The 8,433-nt window shown below is 41.2% G+C and overlaps 1 pseudogene; it reads left to right on the top strand.

Moving 5' to 3' along the window:
* The first annotated feature begins 538 nt into the window (after positions 1-538).
* Positions 539-980, top strand: LOC130707157 (60S ribosomal protein L32-like; annotated as a pseudogene).
* The last annotated feature ends 7,453 nt before the right edge of the window (positions 981-8,433 follow it).

Here is an 8,433-nt window from a genome sequence, read left to right as displayed (position 1 = left end):
CCTGGGAAGATCCCACATGCCGCGGAGCGGCTGGGCCCGTGAGCCACAGCTGCTGAGCCTGCGCGTCTGGAGCCTGTGCTCCGCGGCGAGAGAGGCCGCGGCGGTGAGAGGCCCGCGCATCGCGATGAAGAGTGGCCCCCGCTTGCCGCAACTGGAGAAAGCCCTCGCACAGAAACGAAGACCCAACACAGCCAAAATCAATCAATCAATCAATCAATCAAAAAACATACGCATCTGATTCAAGATCCTCATTAAAAAAAAAAAAAAAAAAAAAAAAAAGTATAAATAAGAGGAGGGCATAATAGAAATATACTGTTATACATTTCTTACATTAAAACTCAAGAGGCATAACATTACTTGAAGAAAGACTGTGATAAGATGCATATTGCAAACCCTAGAGCTCCTACTGCATAAACGTAAAAGTTATAACTAGTAAGACCATGGTAAAGAAAAATTGAATATTGAAAATATTTAAACAGTCATAAAGAATGCAGGGACGGAGAACAAAAAATATATGGGACACGTCCTCCTCAGCATCATGGCCACCCTCAGACCTCTCATGAAGCCAAAGATCAAAAAGAGAACCAACAAATCCATCCAGCACCAGTCAGACCGATATGTCATAATTAAGCAGAACTGGCAGAAGCCCAGGGGCATGACAGTAGGGTGCGCAGGAGATTCAGGGGCCAGATTTTGATGTCCAACTTTGGTTACTGGAACAACAAGAAAACAAAGCACTTGCTGACCAGTGACTTCTGAAAGTCTCTGTCCACAATGTCAAGGAGCTTGAAATGCTGCTGATCTGGAACATATATTACTGGGCTGTGATTTCTCACATCGTCTCCTCTAAGAACCACAGAGCCATTGTGGAAAGAGCAGCCTAGCTGGCTGTCAGTACCAATCCCAATGCCAGGCTGCACAGCGAAGAAAATGAAGAGGCAGCTTGTGTGCACATTGTATTCGTGTTAATAAAACCATAAAACTCAAAAAAGTATACGTATGGGACAAATTGAAAACAAATAGCTGGATGGTACACTTAGAAACAACCATGTAAATCATTAGATTAATTATAAATGCTCTAAACTTTCTTTAAAAAAGCCAAAGAATATTACACTGGATTTAAGAGCTAAATCCAATTTTATATCATCTGGAGGAAGTGCATTTTAAATATGGAGTTACAGATAGTCCAACAGTAAGAGAATGGGAAAATATACAGAGAAGTCCTCACAACCAGGAATATTGACAAAGATGAGAAGGGGAATTTCATAAAAATAAAAGTGTCAATTCTGAATCCCTGTGAACCTAGTACCAGAGATTCATAAATCTATGAAGCAAAAACTGCAAAAAATCTGCAAACAAAATGAGACAAATCCACATTATAGTTGAAATTTCTGCAGAAAATTACTAAGGATATAAAAGATGTGAATAAAATATCAACCAGCAGGACATACCTGAAATTTATAGAATAATTCACTGAACAATGGAACATACAAAGTCTTTTTAAAGAGCACATTCAACAGGTGGAACAAAAAATAAAATTAATTAATGAATAACTGAAAAAAAAGAAACTGAACAGTTGTTTGGGACACCTTCCATCTGATTTCACATTAAATGGAGGCATATTGTGGAAATGAATCCTTAATGGCTATCCAGACTTTAAAAGTGCTCACATCAGTTATTAAAGCTAATAGGAACAATTTCAGTTTAAAAGCAGGACTTCCTGTCCACTTAATAGTACAGTAGTATTGACTACATTACTTGGAAATGCCCTATGTCTAATTTTCCATACCTTAACTGGAGGAGAATATTGTCTCGAATGCAGATGCCTCAGATACCTTGTAATTTTATGTAACCAATTTCAATGGACTTTATGCCATTTTTAGCTTGTCACCTATGTGTGATTATCCCAGAAAACAATCTCTTTTCCCCCAAACTCACTAGTTATGTACTTCTTATGTTTAATTACTGAACCTTAGTACTTCCCCATTGAAGAATGGCCTTATAAGTATACTTCCTCATGATTATATGATTTTTAGACTAGATGGTTTATTTGGTAGATTTCCTAGCATCATCTCCCTGGGCTCTAAGTTATTTAATACATTAATTTTGGGCAGTTCATCATGATGAACTGATGGTGTTAATTTTTTATTATAGCCTATTTAGTAGTTTTATCCTCTAAGATTACAAAGATTTTCTTTGATATTTTCTTAAACAAATTGTGGTATAGCCAAACAGTAAAAAGAAACAAACTACTAGACACACAGCATTGACGAATCTCAAAAAATGTGCTGAGCTACCTAGGACACAAAAGAACACATACCATATGAACCCATGTATATACTATTACAGAAGAGGTAAACCTAATCTATAGTAATCTCTGGCCTAGGCAACAACTGATAACATATCAGTTGTTGCCTAGGCCAGAGGTGAGGGTGGGTAAAATGCAAATGGATACAAGGAAAATTTGGGGGGTGATGGAAATATTCTGTATCCTGATGGGGTTGATGATCATATGGGTGTATACATTTGACAAACTCATCAAACTGCAAACTTAAAATAGGTGCTTTTTTATTGCATGTAAGTCATAAAGTTTATAAAACTTATAAAGTTAATAAGGAAAAACAAACAAAACTATTGTGTAGGGAGAAGAATGGAAGCAGGGAGACTAGCTAAAGTGCTGTGAATAATCTGAGCAATGATGGGTTAAACAGTAGAAATGGAAAACAAGAAGATAAATTTATGATATGTTTTGAAGGCAAATTGTACATGATATGTTGATAATTTATATATGTACGTTTGAGAATGAGGATTCTGATGGACAGTGAGAAATATGGAAAAATCCCTGAAAATTTGGCTTAAAAAATTGGATAGTGTTATTTATTCAAAACAGTTGATCTGAGAAAAGAGTTTGGTAATTGAGTTCTATGGAGAATCAAGAGTACTATTTTGGCTGTGTTAATTTTAAGATGCTTTTTAAAAACACCTGTGGACAAATATCCAGCAGGGTGTTGGGTATATGATTCTGGAGTTCTAGGGCATGTTTGAATCTTAAGGTACAGATGTGGAAGTCGTAGCAGACAAGTTCTATTTCAAGCCATAGGCTTGAAAAAATGTCACCTAGAGAGCCCAGGACACTTAGTGGTGGAGGAGGAGAAAAGGAACCAGCGAAGGAGACTGTGATGAAGCAGCGAATAATGCAGGCACTCAGTTACAAGCACATGGGGTCCTAGACATTAAGAGATGAGAGATTTGTGAAGAAAAGTGAGCAGCTATGTTGAAAGCAATGGAAAGGTCTGGTTAAGGAAAGAACGGTGATCACTGGATAAATTTGTGTGTGTGTGACCCTGACAAGATCTTTTTCTGGAATAGAAGGGGTGGAAACTTGGTTGGACTGGATGTAGAAGATCGTATTGACATGACTCTATATTTGTCAAGAAAATGTACAATGAATTGGGGAAGAATGGAAGAGTGGTGGGAAGATGATTCAGGTCAAAGTCATGGGAGGTTTTATTTGATTTGATTTGAAAAAAACCAGTATTAGTGCTTGTTTGTACGCTGATGGTAATATTCCATCAAGAACTGAGAATTGGTTGAAGCAGGAGAGGGAGTGTTTGAGGAAAGTCTTTGAGAAAACATGGGATGCAAACCCCAAGTGGAGGAATTCGTATTTAATACCATGCTTCATTTTGGGATACATAGCATTATGCTAAGAGAATGTATTGATGTCATTGTGCTCTATGCTTTAATACTCAATTTAGAACTAAAAAAGAAGACTTAGCAAAATAAGATTTGGTTCAAATTAAGATTCGGTTAACATTCTGTGATTTCTTTTTTGGTTTGGAACACACAATTTTCCCAGTTTTGCCTATCCTTCAGGAATATCTTGCCTTCATTAGATAACTACTCTAAAGTTAAAATGAAAAGAGAGCATTTTCTAAAGGTTATACTATTTAAGGTTGTATTTATTGAAGGAAAAAAACATCTAAACAGTTTTATCCTGATGGAAAAAATAGTTTCACCTGAGCCACAAATGAGAGTGGAAACAAAAGACAGAATCTGAGAATTTGTTTGCAGGGTCTTCTGTTCAAAAGAATACCGTCCTTGAAAAAATCTGCAGCCATGGTAACAGCCATTCCCAGTCCTGTGATCTACAGAGCATAGAACCCTGTTAGGTGTCACAAAATTATACACCATTGCACGCCAGTCACTAGTGAAAGGTTGAAATTTTTTTTTCTTTTTTGGTTGCTTTGGGTCTTGGTTGCTGTGTGCAGGCTTTTTCTAGTTGTGGCGAGCGGGGGCTACTCTTTGTTGCAGTGCGCGGGCTTCTCATTGTGGTGGCTTCTCTTGCTGCGGAGCACAGGTTCTAAGTGCACAGCCCTCAGTAATTGCAGCACATGGGCTCAGGAGTTGTGGCTCGTGGGCTCTAGAGAGCAGGCTCAGTAGTTATGGAGCATGGGCTTAGTTGCTCCGAGACATGGGGCATCTTCCCGGACCAGGGATTGAACCTGTGTCCCTTGCATTGGCAGGCGGACTCAACCACTGGGCCACCAGGGAAGTCCGAAATGTTGACTTTTTATTGTCAGTTCTTGAACAGCCACTAATAATCATTCGGAGCTAAAGACACTCTTCATCTAATGTGGTGAATGGAGCTAATGAAATACTTCAGGGCCAGAGCAAGAAGTGAGGAAAAAAGCTGTGACTTTAAAATCCCCAGAAACAAAGGATGTCTTACAAATGAGAAGAAAACTTGAGATTGTGAAAGCCTGAGGTCGGGTCTCAGGAAAAAAGAAAGTGAAAAAAGCAGATTATTTTCCCAAATACTGGCATTTAAGCTGCTAGTACTTCCACGGGGGTGACCACCAAGATCGTGAGAGGATCTCCTACTCTTGCTGGTAGATCTGCGGAGCTTGGGCTATCCCCTCACTCCTTCTCCTACCTCCTTCAAACATAGATAATAACACTAAAACAGGTGTATCAGCGAGGATCCTTTAGGTGCAAGTCACTGAATAAATGAAAAGTGGCTTCAACAACGAGGATAATTCGCTACCTCACATAACAGGAAGTCCCAAGGTCGGCGCTATCAGAGTTGGTTACCTCCTCAGCTCCATGATGTGAGGGCTCCTGGTCACTCTCTCTGGGAGTCTCTTGACTTTCCCCTTTGGGGCACAAAAAGAATACAAGTAGGTCCTAACATAGAGGCCTCACGTGGCAGTGTCAAAGGCAGGAACAAGCGAGTCCCTATTTTATTTCTCCTTTTTTAATTATGAGGAAAACAATCCCAGAGGCCTCTCACTAGACTTTCCTCTTTGTCTTGTTTTTCTAATACTTGACCATGTGTAACAAATCACTGATAAGGGAAATGAAATTATAATGGCTGGCATAGACTGATGAGCATCTACCCCTGGGGGTAGGGAAGCCCCTTAAAGATACACAAAAAACTAGTTCCTAAATAGAGCTGGCTTTCTGCCAGCAGAGCAGAAAGGATAACTGTGACCGCTGAGAAGAGAGGGCAATGCATGCACAGTGATGAGCAGAGTGGCTGGTGCCCAAATACATTTAGTAAATATTAGCTGCTATTATTGTCCTATCAAGCCGCTCTTCTGGGAAACACAATAGAAGACCCCAGCCTCACACCCCAGACTACGTATTCTGACCTCCATCCAATCTGTCATCAAATAGTACAGTTAACCCTTAGCTGTAGCTTTACTTTCTTTCCTTGACTGTAAATCCTTTTCCCTTGTCGTCCTGTTTGTCTCAAAAAGTGGTAGCTCATGAGTTGTCTGCCTCCAGCCGCATCGATTTTCAAAAATTGTGCATATTGTAGCCAAACTGATCTTTCTTTTTTAAACTTTTTTTTTAAAATTTATTTATTTATTTTTATTTTTGACTGTGTTGGGTCTTCGTTTCTGTGCGAGGGCTTTCTCTAGTTGCGGCAAGCGGGGGCCACTCTTCATCGCGGTGCGCGGGCCTCTCACTATCGCGGCCTCTCTTGTTGCGGAGCACAGGCTCCAGACGCGCAGGCTCAGTAATTGTGGCTCACGGGCCCAGTTGCTCCGCGGCATGTGAGATCTTCCCAGACCAGGGCTCGAACCCGTGTCCCCTGCAGTGGCAGGCAGACTCTCAACCACTGCGCTACCAGGGAAGCCCCAAACTGATCTTTCTAAAGGCAGATCTAATCATGTCACCATCTTCCTTAAGAGCTTATCACAGTTCCTCATTGCATTACATCTGAAGGTTGAACTCTTCAGGATCATGTCCATGTAGTTGTTCTTCAGTGCAGGTGGAGGGAGGCTCTCTGTCCTTCAGCTCTGCCGTATGGAACATGCAGTCCCCTTGGTGCAGCAGGAGAGAAACAGAAGACTCCCAAGTAGGGTCTCCATTGTCCACAAAGAGTGGGGTGCCCAGCCCATCTGTAAGGGGCTGAGAAGCACCATCTGGCATTCACCCGGAAGGGGAGGAGGACATACTTTTAGGGAACACTATTGTAATAGATCCAGAGATGTGCCTCCCAGATCCCCCTTCAAGGAAGGGCTTGCTGCCCAATTTCAGAGAACTTGTCTGTCTCAGTGGCTGAGAGCTGCCTTGTCTGAGGTCACGACTTTCCTGGGGTAGCGCACTTGTAACTGAGTGAAGCAGAGGGATAAAGACATGGCCGTTTTGGCCCATGCACATAACTCCGAGAGGCGCTGCTCACTCGAGGACTCCCTGCTGGGGTGGCCAGGGCTTCCTTGTGCTTGCTTCACAGTTGACTTCTTCCTCTTCTCTATCCTGTTTCACCATTTCTTTCATAGGTTTTGATCCTTTATGAACATCTTGTACCGCATACTCTACATGGTATCTGCTTCTGGAAATTACAACCTGCAACAACTAGTAATTTCTAGCAGAAAGTCCTTTAACCCTCAACTCTCTTTTCTGCCTCAATGATCATTATCTAAGTTGATAATTTTTCACTCCAGATTTATAGAAATACAGTTACCTGAATGCATCCCCCAAATTTTGCAGATAAAATACAATTTATTAAGTAATTACATGCTGCCAAGTGCTTTTTAAAAAATAAGTTTATTTATTTTATTTATTTATTTTTGGTTGTGTTGGGTCTTCGTTGCTGCACGCGGGCTTTCTCTAGTTGCGGAGAGCGGGGGCTACTGTTCATTGTGGTGTGCGGGCTTTTCATTGTGGTGGCTTCTCTTGTTGCAGAGCATGGGTTCTAGGTGCGTAGGCTTCAGTAGTTGTGGTGCATGGGCTCAGCAGTTGTGGCACGTGGGCTCTAGAGTGCAGGCTCAGTAGTTGTGGCACACAGGCTTAGTTGCTCCGTGGCATGTGGTATCTTCCCAGACCAGGTATCGAACCCATGTCCCCTGCACTGGCAGGCGGATTCTTAACCATTGTGCCACAAGGGCGGTCCCCAAGTACTCTTTTTTGTTTTGTTTTTCTTTTTTACTCTCTCATTCTCTCTAAGGCTCCCTATGAGTAGATAGATGCGTAGAAGAAAAGTCATCTGCCCAGACCCAATAGTTATTAAACCAGGGAGTTCAGACTCTGATCCTCCTTTGCCCTTTATAACTTTACAGCCTGTTTCCTTTATAACTAGTTTAAACCACCACTGCCTGGAGCACCCTTTCCCCATTCTCTTTGTGGGGCTCACTGCTACTCACTCAGCTCAGCATCAGTAAATCCAAAAAGCTTCCAAAGGTGTCCCGTATCCCTGCATGCGCTGTCATGCTGTGTTGCTCCGATAGCTAATAGCCAAACATTTATCCCCTCTTGGTACTTATCAATACTGTATTATAGTTGTCGTTGCCTGTCTAGCATCTCTAATGGCTGACCAGTGCCTGGTGCATCCTTCTTTACCTACTTCTCAAAAGGATTTTTAGTGATTTAGTATCAGCACGTAGTAGGTATTGAAAAGTGTTTACTGAGTGAATTTAATAATGCTCTTTTTTTTCTCTAGCTTTGCACTAACTCTATCATCCTAGGAGATTCAGTTAAAAGAGGAAAAAATACTGCCATTCTAGAATGTATGCAACAAACATCTGCGAGTCTAAAGGAATTTGGTTCATTAATGTTTCTTTTCCAGTTCTGATAGTTGGCTATGCTCGTGGCTGACTACACAGTGTGACGTAGCGCCGATAACTTGGGAAGGGCAGAGGTGTCTAGTGAATGGAGAACTCTTCCTAGACAGAGCTATTTTCTGTTCATTTTTTTTCCTACAAATCCACGTTCAACATCTATGACATGCAAGACCCCTTCAGGGATGACTATCTCAGTCAGTTTAGATAATCACATTCAAGATGTATGTGTGTAACAGGAATTATGATATGAGTATTCACAGTCTGGTTCTCTTCCCTGCCCCCCAGTACTATCCCCATTAATTTTATTTGCAATTAAGCAAGGTGAGGGGAGAAATATTCTGAGCAAAATGTTTTATTGTCT

Source organism: Balaenoptera acutorostrata, chromosome 2 (genome assembly GCF_949987535.1).
Source record: "Balaenoptera acutorostrata chromosome 2, mBalAcu1.1, whole genome shotgun sequence".
In the NCBI taxonomy this organism is placed as follows: Eukaryota; Metazoa; Chordata; class Mammalia; order Artiodactyla; family Balaenopteridae; genus Balaenoptera; species Balaenoptera acutorostrata.
This window is presented reverse-complemented; position numbering and strand designations above follow the sequence as displayed.